This window comes from Mirounga angustirostris, unplaced genomic scaffold, assembly GCF_029215605.1.
Source record: "Mirounga angustirostris isolate CCGP_5_RB_7025 unplaced genomic scaffold, mMirAng1.0.hap1 SCAF_8, whole genome shotgun sequence".
Classification (NCBI taxonomy): Eukaryota; Metazoa; Chordata; class Mammalia; order Carnivora; family Phocidae; genus Mirounga; species Mirounga angustirostris.
Window position 1 is genome coordinate 71541527 of NW_026991716.1, and position 13122 is coordinate 71554648.

General features: G+C 38.0%; 1 protein-coding gene and 1 pseudogene across 2 annotated transcripts in view; one reads left to right on the forward strand and one right to left on the reverse strand.

The window, feature by feature from the left end:
- ME1 (malic enzyme 1) overlaps nucleotides 1-13122 on the reverse strand; it is a 202783-nt gene that overhangs the window by 35520 nt on the left and 154141 nt on the right. The gene's annotated exons all lie outside the window — the stretch shown is intronic.
- On the forward strand, nucleotides 8136-10068 carry LOC123837111 (transmembrane and coiled-coil domain-containing protein 3-like; annotated as a pseudogene).

A 13122-nucleotide genomic window follows, 5' to 3' on the forward strand; every position in this document is an offset into this window, starting at 1 on the left:
TAAAATAGTTGCACTGTGTGAGATAAAACAGTACTAAGTGCTATTAGATTCTCCCACCTAATTACTCTAGGGACTCTGAAACCTACTGCTGATCCCGTCTACACAAAGTAAGTGTCCAGTAAATGCCTGCTGATAATGGTGGTGGTGGTAATGAGGTTTTCAATACATTTGGAATTTAATCTTTTAATCTTCAATCTGAAAAACTGATAGTTAATAGCAATTAAAATCTGATGTTATGCATCCTTTAACTGGCTTCCTACCTATGATAATTATGGGTGGATTCCGAAGGTGCCAGACAAAATTAACGTAAAATTTATTTAGGATGAAGACTGAGTTGTTTTCATCATGCCCCAGGGTCACAGAAACTTCACCAATTCTACATTTACTACGTTGACATATAAGCTTTCACGGATCACAGAGCAGTTTTCTTGCTTTTAAACATAATTACATAGCTCAACTACTTTATTGGCTCATGTCCGAAATAAAACTTTGGACCCTCCTGCAGTACTTTGCAGCTGTATCTACATTTTACTCCTCTAAATAACACTCTACCTATAATGGTTCCAAATCACTCACAAGGTAGCAAAACTTAGTTAAACTTTAAACACCCATATTTGGTTAAAAAAAAAAAGATTTAGAATAGGTTTGAGAATGACACAATGATGAAGTGTTACATATGCCAAGTACCAAAGATGAATTAAACATTTTACCATCAGTATAGTATGTTTGTTCTTTTCAATCTTTTGGTTCTTTGTTTCTTTCTTGTAGAATTTGGTAGTCATAAATAAGATCACGATAAATGATAGTTATTGAAGACCTGTGTGTCACATCTTTTTTATTTAGAAACAATGTAAAACATGAAAATAAAATGCTTGCAATTTTGAGCCACCATTATAATAAAGTATGAACTGTGGTAAGTCATACATTAAGTAGAGGCTACTCTTCTATACATTATTTAAAATGAAAACCTGTTTTCTTTGGGAAAATACCTAGCAATGGAATTATTGGATTAGATGGTATTTATATTTTTAGGTTTGGGGGGAATCTCCATACTGTTTTCCACAATGGTTGTACCAATTTGCATTCCCAGCAACAGTGCACAAGGGTTCCTTTTTCTTCACATACTTGCCAACACTTGTTATTTCTTGTCTTGTTTTATTTTAGCCATTCTGACAGGTATAAGGTTATAATGTTATTGTAGCTTTGATTTACATTCCCCTGATGACGAGTGATGTTGAGCATCTTTTCATGTGTCTGTTGGCCATCTGTATGTCTTCTTTGAAAAAATGTCTATTCAGGTCCTCTGCCTATTTTTAATCAGATTATTTGTTTTTTGGTGTTGAGTTGTATAAGTTCTTCACATATTTTGGATATTAACCTCATATTGGATATATTTGCAAACAAATGAAAACACTAATTCAAAAAGATACATGTACCCCTATATTTACTGCAGCATTATTTACAATAGCCAAGATCTGGAAGCAACCCAAGTGTCCACTGATAGGTGAATGGATAAAGAAGGTGTGGTGTGTATAAACACACACTCACACACACACACACAATGGAGTATTACACAGCCATAATGAGATCTTGCCATTTGCAACAACATGTATGGACCTAGAAGATATTAGGCTAAGTGAAGAAAGCCAGACCGAGAAAGACAAATACTTACGTGTGGCATCTAAAAAACAAAATGTCCCACTGTGTGGACATCGCAGGCAATAAGTTCTGGACAGGAGGTGAAGACACCAGACTATATTTCTGGGACCTGAGGAGCTACCAGAGGTTGCAGCAGCACGAATTCCGGCATGAGATCTTAGCATTACCCACGGCCCCAGTGGGGAGTGGGTGCTAGTAGGCCTGAGAACAAGCAATATCATAATTCTCCACAAGCACCAGAGGGAGAAGTTTAAGGCAGTCCTTATACGTCAACCACCACAACCTCAAGTTTGCCTTCTATGGGAGCTATTTTGTGACCACACTGGACGAGGCGATCCACTGAACAGCCACACCTTCTCTACAAAGGCTGTGTCAGGTAGAGGAGCCTACGGACGTCCTGTGTTGTGATGTGTCTTCTGACAACCGGTATCTGGTCATGGGCTCCAAGAACAGTGCCATGGTTTACGAGCTCTTGCACTGAAGTTTGCGTGCCATGTTCCTGCTGGTGAAGACCCAGAGGACGCTGGTAGGCTGAGGGGATGGCAGCCTCCATGCCCCGATATCTCTGCCTGATCCTTGGTGCCCGGGCCTCTGTCCATTCCCTGCCCCCAGGACACACCTCGCCCATGCTTGAAGGTTTTTATGATATGGTGTAGGGGTTTTTCCTATGTTATTATTCTTACCACTGATTTCTGGGTTTGGGTGGGGAAACTTGCCTTTATAATTAACAAAATAGAAAAGCAAAACCAAAATAAATAAATAAATAAACAAAAAGCAGGGTCAGATCTATAAATACAGAGAATGAACTGATGGTTGCCAGAGAGGGAGGATGGGCAAAATGGGGGAAGGGCAGTAGGAGATACAGGCTTCCGGTTACAGAATGAACAAGTCACAGGGATAAAAGGCATAGCGTAAGAAATACAGTCAATGGTAATGTAATAGTGTTGTATGGTGACAGATGGCAGCTACACTTGTGGTGAGCACAGCATCACATATAGAGTTATTGAATCACTAGGTTGTACACCTGACACTCACATAACATTGTGTGACAACTATACTCAAAAAAATAATAATAAATACAATGAGAGCCTATGTAAAACTACAGCAATCTATGTAGAAAAGACAACACAACGGTATCAGAATGGTTTGTCTCTTACATCAAGACAGACTCACAAGAGCTGTTAAATAGAAAAAAAGAGAATTTTAGAGAGGTGTTAAGTATCCAGTCACTAGAGAAGTAGTTATTCACTAACAGTAGCTCAAGCTATCTCAATCTCAGGCTTTTTGAAGTAAACTGGCCCAAAGTTTGGATTTGAGGGACTCTAAGCTCCCTTCCAACCCTGAGATTCTATCATTTTAAGGGTCTCTATAGATTCTACCAGAACCACAAGATTTAACCAGCTGAAGAATCAAAGTTGAAGTATTATCAGCAATCACTGTGTTTGTATTATCATTTTGATTTTAAATAGACCTGGGCATTTAAGAACAGATAGAATAAAAATTTCAGGAGATCCAAACTATAATATGGTGACATCTTTTTATGGTTATGCTGGATCATTCTGTATTAAAAGCCAAGATGTTTTAAGTTTGTACATATTACCTCAAATAAGAGAAAATAAACCTCTGTCTACATTGGATGGCAGAGCCTTCTATTTAAAAGTATATTCCATAACATCTCATGAGGACATAAACTTCTCTTCATAGAATTAGTTAATAAAAATCAAAAAGATACTTTTAGCACTACCAAAAAGTTAATTGAACATGATTCTTGCACATGTCCTAGTCCTACTTCCTGGTACTATTTTGATTTAAATTTCACTACAGTCAAGGTAGTAAATGCAACTGAGCCACCCAGGCACCCCACGGCAAGACAATATTTCACAAAAATGCAAGTTTCACAATAAATTGTTCCAAAGTAATTTTTGTTTTGAGATTGAAAACTAAAGTTTTAGATACGCAAAGATAGGCTGAAGTTTATGTCTGTACTATAACTTTTAGAGTACTTAATATTTAACACTGATCAAAGGATGACGTTTACTAATGCAGTAATTTGTTAAATCTGATTAGAATTACTATGTATAACTAGCAAAGGAGACTGATATGTAATCAATTATAATCCTCACGTGCCATTAACTAAATAGATCAGACAGAACTAGAAGCAAGGGGAGCAGGAGTAACTTTGTTGAATCAGGGGCCACAGCATTAGGAGTATATGCTACCCGAGCACAGTATCAAAGGATTAACATAAGAGGTCCAGGACCTCCGGCAGGGCAAGCATGTGCAAAGACATGGAGGCAGGGTGGACTGGCCAAATGAGGGACTGAACACATAATTTAGTTTTCCCTCCCCCAAATAAACTCTACTAAAACAACAGAAAGACGATTAAAAAAAAGAAAAAAAAAGATCAAGGAACCAGAAGAGGATAGTAACAAAATTTTAGAAGCTAGAAGGCAGATGGGCAAATGGCAACAGAGAGTAGATGTGAAAAAGCTGAATTCTTGGCCAGCCATGGGGAATGCTAAGAAGCAACTGGATTGAGAAAGCAGAACTCTCAAAAGGCCTGGCTATAGGAGGCACCAAGTACCTCTGAAAGTGCAGATGAAGAAGAGGCGAAAAACAGGAGGCTGCTCAAAAATCTGTTGAGTAGTAGTTATAATCTAGGTCCATTTTTCTCACCTTCTAGCAGATGGCTGACCCTCCACACTCTGGAGGTTTACTTAAAAAACTACAAGTTTATTTTCTAGAAAGGATATCTGGATTGTAAGACAACAGGCATAACTGTCAGGCATCAGGTATAATTGGGTACAAGGATGCCATACTTGAAAACAAGAAGATTAAATGCAAATTTACATACTCAATATGGAGGACCCCCAATCTTCCCCTACTTGGCTCAAAGAATACTGGCAAAAAGCTCATCCTAGCAGAAAGCTACTATCAGGGGTGCCTGGGTGGCTCAGTCAGTTGCTTAAGTGTCTGCCTTTGGCTCAGGTCATGATCCGGAGTCCCGGGATAAAGCCCCGCATCTGGCTCCCTGCTCAGATGGGAGGCAGGGAGTCTGCTTCTCCCTCTGCCCCTCCCCACTTGTGCTCTCTCTCTCTAATAAATAAATAAAATCTTAAAAAAAAAAAAAGAAAGCTAATGTCAAGAAAGAGACTGAAAAAATCTTCTCTGTGGAATCTGAGCAGTGTAAGAGAAAAAAAAAAAAAGAAGAAGAGACTGGTAAGGAGGATTTCCTTAAGGAAATGGCTCAATCAAGTATCTTACAGTAACGACCCAGAATACAAGCTCCATTTGTATACCAAGCCTCCCAAAATGTAAAAGGAGCAAGAACACAGAACACATATGAAACTGTAGGTATTATAGTGTTGCTGATGCTGGAGAAGTGTTGGGATAAGAGCATGCAGGGCCTTCTACTACATACTAATAGTAATTATATATATGGTTTTATATACATATAAATATATAATGTATACATATATATACTACATATATAAATAAAACTAAAATTATAAACTATATAATTATAAAATTATATAACTATAATCTATTACAGGTAACAGGCGGCTGCTGAAAGAGACTAAATTCGGAAAGCAGTTGAGGGGGAGTAGATTTGAGAGTTGGAGGCTGGTGGTATGTAGACGAGTTAGAAGGTCTTGCAATTACTGAGGAGAGAGGATATGGCAACAACCCAAGAGAGAAGCAAGTTGAGAGGGAGGAAATATTTAAGAGATAAAAATCAACAGGTCTTAGTGATTAAATGCATAGAATGGGTGAGGAAAAAGTCAAGAATGATCATACGTTTTCTTGTTTGGATGACTAGAAAAAAAGTCTGCAAGGAAAATAGTTCAGTTTTGAACTTATGAGTTTGTGCTTCTATCTGTGTGCTGCTCGGGGGGGCAATGTCAAGAAGGTAGTTAGATATACAGGTCTGGAACTCAGCCTAGAAATCTGTCAGAGATAAAGCTCTGGAATTTGAATACCTGCAGTTGTATTTAGGTCGTGTGGATTGATAACACTATTCAGTGAGTGGCTAAAGGAGAGAACCCAAATGAAGATAAACATTTAGGGAAAAGGGCAGAAGAATGTGATACAGGGGAAGATGGCTAAGTAAAAAAAAAATGATCAAAAAGGAGTGGGAAGCAAGAAAGTATATGGTACCATGGAACCAAAGGGAAGAAGTAGCAACAAACAGAAGAAAGGTCAGTCAAGAAAGAAAATGCTAAATAACTACTGGATCTGGTGATTCCATCCTAGTGATCTTTCAGAGAGCCATTTTAGTGATATATGCTAGAGCCCAAGCTGGAGGGCAGTGTGCTGAGGAATAAATAAAAGATGAAGAACAGAGACAGCAGGTGTACAGTAGTCCTTGGAAGAGTGTAGATAAGAAAAGAAAGAATGAGATGGAGATGGAGATGGAGATGGAAACGGGAGGGAAACAGGGTCAAGAAAAATATTTTATTTTTATGTTTTTATGGGAAGAATGACAAGGGCTGTTGGAGGAAAGAATGTTAGGGTCAAGGCAATTATTTTCAGAATTAAAGCAATTTAAGCATGGGAAGAAGGCAGTAGAGAGGAAGAGGCTAAAGACACAAGAAAAGAAGCTATCCACTAATTTTTTTTTTATTTTATTATGTTGTGTTAATCACCATACACTACATCATTAGTTTTTGATGTAGTGTTCAATGATTCATTGTTTGCATATAACACCCCGTGCTCCATTCAATACATGCCCTCTTTAATACCTATCACCAGGCTGACCCATCTGCCCACCCCTCTCCCCCGCTAGAACCCTCAGTTTGTTTCTTAGAGTCCATAGTCTCTCATGGTTCATCTCCCCCTCTGATTCCGCCCCCCTTCATTTTTCCCTTCCTACTATCTTCCTTTTTTTTTTTTAAAACATATAATGTATTATTTGTTTCAGAGGTACAGGTCAGTGATTCATCAGTCTTACACAGTTCACAGCGCTCATCATAGCACATACCCTCCCCAATGTCTATCACCCAGCCACCCCATCCTTCCCACCCCCCACCACTCCAGCAACCCTCGTTTGTTTCCTGAGATTAAGAATTCCTCATATCAGTGAGATCATATGATACATGTCTTTCTCTGATTGACTTATTTCACTCAGCATAATACTAATGAGCTTTTCCTAATTGGTCTGGTTTCACTATTAGGGAAGCAAAGTCATGTTTGAAAAATTCTGCTCAATTAAATTCTCTTGTAAAAAGAATATCTGACAAAATAGTGCTGCATTCTAATTCATGTACCTCTTTTTTTTTTTTGGATAAATATTTGACAAATTCTAATATAGCAAAATAGTCTATACAAATTACAACATTAACTAATAACAGTACCACTTTGAAAAGAACACTAATCGAAGCAATAGGTTTTTGGTACTAAGTAACAAAAGATTATGTATTTTTGTGTTATGGCTCAACAACTCAGTAAAAAGTGCTGTCTTTTTATACTTGAAAAATTTATTCATAAGTACATGCCCATTGTAACAAATGCATTAAACAGTTAAAATCCAGATGGACAAAGATGAAAAAGATCACCTATAATCCGACTGCCTAGGTCGAATCATTTACAACATTCTGATGAATATTCTTACAACTGCTCTCTATATCTGATATATGCAAACTAAAGAAAATTTTATTTTGTAAAAAAAATCTCATGCCACGCCTACTATTTTAACATACATTCTGTCACTTAAAAATATCTTATGACTACCGTACCATGTCAATAACATATTTTAAAGTATTTTGTATAGTTATAATATTCCATAATATAAGTCATAATTTATTTAATGTCTATTTTTGGATAATTAGAGGGGTTCTCATTTTTTGCTATTAAAAATAACATTACAATAGAGACTGCATTCCAGAGATGACAATGGGTAGTGAGGGCCATCCTCGAACCTAACCCAATCTCCTTCCCCTGCCCTGGGGGGCAGCCCTGTCACCTGCCACCTGGAAAGGGATATAGGAAGGTTTGACCCAGACTCAGGACGTGCTGTAGTTGGGCCAGGCTCCAAAGAAGCTAAGTAACTGATGCTGGACTCATTGGCTCTGCTCCTGCCATACTCACACTGCTTGCTCCAGAATTCCTTGCGTGTGGCGTCAGGTGCCCCATTCGGTATCAGCTGAAAATGGGTCTCTAAAACGCAAGCTCAGGAGTGCCTTGGGTGGCTCAGTCATTAAGCATCTGCCTTCAGCTCAGGTCATGATCCCAGGGTCCTGGAATCAGGCCCCGCATCGGGCTCCCTGCTCGGTGGGAAGCCTGCTTCTCCCTCTCCCACTCCCCCTGCTTGTGTTCTCTCTCTTGCTGTGTCTCTCTCTGTCCAATAAATAAATAAAATCTTAAAAAATAAATAAAAAATAAATAAAATGCAAGCTCAGCTTAGGAGAAATCTTTGGACAGTCTTGCCCTATCCTCTAAAATTGGATCATGAAGGGATTAGAAAAAATGACTTCTGGATGTTGCTTCTGATGCTTCATGTGCTAGTGGATGCTGTGGAACCAGAAGAGGTATCGGAACACGTCATCAAGTTACAGCTTGATGAGGCAGAGGGGCAGTTAGAACTCAGAGGAAGCAGTGGGTCCTCCGTAGTTGCAGAAAGCTCTCTTGGCGTCTTTGCTAAAAGACTATGGTTCTTTACCAACTGAAAAGGGCAATCAGAGAAGTGGAAAAAGATGCTGGCCTGTGGGATGAAGAAACAATGTTCCAGGTGCACACATTTGAAATTTTCCAAAAAGCTGAATGGAAGTCAAAATGCACAGTCTTCCAGGTTATCTATGGCCTCCAGAGAGCCCTGCAGGGAGATTATGAAGATGTGAGCAAGAAGGAGAGCAGCATGCAGCACCTGGAGGCCTTGTGCAAGACTACAATAAAGGAAAAGACAATGTGTGGGACTTCTGGCAGCAGGAAAACACCAAGGTGAAGCCCTCAAAAATACACATCAAAACAAAAGTTTATCCATGCTTGATGATATTCTCGAAGATGGGAGAAAGGCAGCATATTGCTCTGAGGAAGATATGGAAGAACACACTTTCGATGACAATACATCGATCGGTCAAAGAAGGGGTCAATTTTGAGGCAGCTCTGAGGGTGGAGGTAGAGTCCAACTCCAAGCAAAATCGCACAAAATGAGAAATGGAGTATGATGTGGGTCTTAGCGTGCTGACTGACTCCCAGAACAACCCCAGAGAGGCAACAACCCCAGCTGCATTGCACCACTTCTCAAAGAACACAGTTACCACAGGAATGTTGTCTTTACTTGTAGCCGGCTGTTCGCAACAGGACTGCCTACAATGTTTCATTACACTCTTTGTGGTACACTTGGGAACACCAGGAATAAATAGGATTCAGTTTACAGTACAAGTGGAAACATTAGGAGAATTTGGGGTTCTTTACTCTTTTTCTTACTGGCTTAGAATTTTCCCTAGCAGAGCTAAAAGGTAGGGAAGATCGCCCTACCAGGACTGTGTCATATGACATGATTAGTGGTTGTATCTGGCTTATTCCGGGGACACCTCTTACAGATCAGACCCACTCAGGGCATCTTTATTTCTACTTGCTTGTCCTTATCGAGCATACCCTTCGTGTCCATCATGGGTAGTGCCTGGGGTGCAAGAGTAGTCCTGACCATGCTGCATGAAATGCTCCAAGTGCAGAATGTGCTGCTGGGCTTCCTAGTCATGGCTGGCCTGCCGACACTTATCCAAGCAGGGGCCAGTACTGATTTCAGTATTGTCATGGCTGTCCTGTGAATACTGGCTTGTTGGTCAGATTCTTTTCTCCATATATGCTGCTGTTCTTCTATAAAATTGTTATAAAGATTTACCTCATAGGACCATATTGTGTGTATGTAAAGCAAAGGGAATAAAAAAATTCGTATCTTAGGAATCTCTGCTTTCATCTTTTTAATGTTAATAGTCATGGAGCTGTTGGATGTCTCCATGGAGCTGGGCTCATCTCTTCCCAAGGCCACATGGTTACCGAGGAGATCCTGTCTTAAATTAAGCCTCTTTGTGACTTCTTGATTATCATTTTCTTGGCATCCATATGTAGGTCTTCACCTCTGTTTCCCACTTTTGTGGTGTAAGAGCTCACCATCCTGAAGGTCCCTACTTTGTCGGTGGTGATCATGAAGTTTGCTCTGGCATCTCTGGTTCTTGTCTCCTCCTGCTAAAGACCAGCGTGAATGTCAAGTGGATCGTGGCTGCGGGGGCCCAAGGGAGCGGGTTCTCTTCCATCTTGGGGGCAAAGCACACAGAGCAGGCCTCGTTTCTCAGAGGCATACCTCCTAATCCTCAGTATGACCATGCGCAGCCTTTTACTGGCCCCAGTGCTGTGGAGAGCTGCATTACCAAGTATGTGCCACCTCCAGAGAGAAGGTCAAGGCCCTGAGGGCACCGAGATGACCCATGACTTCACAAAGTGAAAACTGTGTATGGGAATGCAGAAGCTTGGGACACTTCTGTGAGCCACCTACATCAGGAACAAAACACTATTGGGGGGGGGGGCTTCATATCAGCACTGCTTTACAACTATTACTGCCATAGTTTAGGCTCCTCCAGAATAATTTACTGCATTCAATTGATCAAGAACAGAACAAATATAATGCTGCCTTTTACAAACCATCTTTACTATTTTTTTCGATGTCTTTTGAAATTAATGTTAACTTTCTATTGTTATTCATTAGTTCATGATTTTTTGGTAAAAAAAATAATTAGGGTTTTATTTATTCTTCAACTCTAGTGTGTTAAGATTTGTTATTAACATTTTCGTGATGTGAAATTTTAATTCTGGCAATGAGTTTGGAAAGTTATTTTTAAGGCTTAAAGCCTGTATTTTCTACAATGAGACAAGTACCTTCTAAATGTCTTTGTTTTTATTATAATAATTTAAAATAAAACACTCATGTCAATTTTTCTTAGGTATATCATTCTTTTGAAATATTTGTTTTGAATCACAAGAATATGCATGCTTTAAAAAAGATCATTTGTGATCAGAGTATAATTAATTGAAAAAATAACACTCAATAATAATGTTAACAATAAATAATGTTAACAATAATGTTAATAACAGTAAATATCCTTATCTAAACAGACATTTTTCCAAAGAAGATATATAAATGGCCAACAGGTACATGAAAAGGCTTTCAGCATCACTCATTAGGGAAATGCAAATCAAATCCACAAGAGGTATTACCTTGTGTCTGTTAGAATGGCTATTACCTGAGACAAGAAGTAACAAGTGTTGGCAAGGATGTGGAGAAAAGGGAACCCTGGTGCACTGCTAGGGGAAAAGTAAACTGCTACAGCCACTATGAAAAAAAGTATGGAGATTCTTCAAAAAATTAAAAATAAAACTACCATATGATCCAGCAATTTCTCTTCTGGGTATCTAAAGGAAATGAAATCACTATCTTGAAAAGATATCTGCACCTTCATGTTCACTGCAGTATTATTTACAATTGCCAAGACATGGAAACAATGTAAATGTCCATCAATGGATGGAAGAATAAAGAAAATGTGATACATTACACAGACAGGCACATACACAATGGAATATTATTCAGCAGAAGGAAATCCTAATATCTGCGACAACAGGAATGGATCTTGAGGGTATTATGCTAAGTGAAATAAGTCAGATGGAGAAAGACAAATACTGTATGAGCTCACTTATATGTGGAATCTAAAAAGAAAACCAAAAACCAAAACCAAACAGACTCATAGATATAGAGAACAGATTGGTGAGATTACTCGAGATTAGGGGTGAGGGGTGGGAAAAGGCATTAAGGTTGTCAAAAGGTACAGACTTCTAAGTAAGTCCTGCAGATGTAATGTACAGCATGGTGACTATAGTTAACAACACTGTATTGTACATTTGAAAGTTGCTAAGAGTACGTTTTAAAAGTTCTCATCACAAGAAAAAAAATTGTAACCATACGTGGTGATGATGGATGTTAACTTATTATGGTAATCATTTTGCAATATATACATATATTAAATCATTATGTTGGACACCTAAAACTAATACAATGTTCTATGTCAGTTATATCTCAATTAAAAAAATAAATACATATTTAAAATAAACAAATAAATACCCTTGTACATTTTCTTTACACACCTTTATTTGCTCAGGATAAATTTCTAAAAAGAGAATTGTTGGATCAAAGAGCTGTAGACTTTTAAGGTTTTTGACACACACTGCCTCCCCAAGAGTCGCACCAGTTTATATTTCCATAGATATATAAGGGTGCCTATCTTCTTACAGCATTGTTAACACTGGGATTATAATAAAAATTTTTGCCAGCTTGATAGAGAAAATCAGTTTCTCATTTGCTGTTTTATACATTTTCTAAAACTTAGTGGCGTTAAATTCTGAAGCTATTAAACTGTTTTCTGGCCAGTGGTCTCCCTTCTTTTGTGAAAAGTCTGTTCTACCATGTCTGATTTTGATCTTTTCAATTATCAAAGCATTTAGTATAAGATTAGGCTACATTTACCTTATTTTTAAAAAAATCTTAATAATCATCCCAGGGTCCTGGGATCAAGCCCTGCATCGGGCTCCCTGCTCATCGAAGAGCCTGCTTCTCCCTCTCCCTCTGCCTGCCACTCTGCTTACTTGTACTCTCTCTCTCTCTAAGAAATAAATAAAATCTTTAAAATAAATAAATAAATAAATAAATAAATAAATAAATAAATAAATAAATAAATAATCTTAATAATCAAACTAGTTTATTATGGCTAACACTTCTACATAAAATATTTACAATGTCATGGTAGAGAATAGCCATTCCAGAGAGGCCATTATGAGAACAACTCTTTTTATAATGATTTTAAATGACCAGAGGATGAGACCTTATTATTTTGATCTGAATTTGCTGAATTCTGATGGTCTCCTGATTATATTATTAAATGTCCAATTTCTTAATAGATTTAACCAGCACACTTTTCTGGTTAAAAATAATTTATAGTTAGAATGCATTAAAGTCTAAATCTCTATCCAAGACCAAAATCTCTATCATTTAAAATTATTTTAGATCACTAATACAGAATTTTAAGTATTTTTAAAATCAAATACTTTTCATAAACTATCTTTAAATAACGTATCTGTTAAAAAAAAAAAAAGTTCTCCCAAGGGTTCAGTGTGAAACATTTATTTACATGGTGAGGCTGTAATAGCTACATAATTATTTTCCTTGGCACTGGAATGCAATTTCTATGCCCACAGTGGGGAAAGTATTACATTGTGAGAAAAATGGCAAAAAACATAAGGTTAAAAAGGTAAAATAGAAACATATGGGGAAAAAGTGTCACTAGGGACACTATTTTGGTATGGAGAAATGCACAAAATAGTTTGGTCATTTCTAATCAGAACCCCACTAACTTGCCAAAAGTTTTCTCTAGTCAGAGATTGGGCCCATTTTTCTCAAATCTGTCTTTTTGTTGGCTA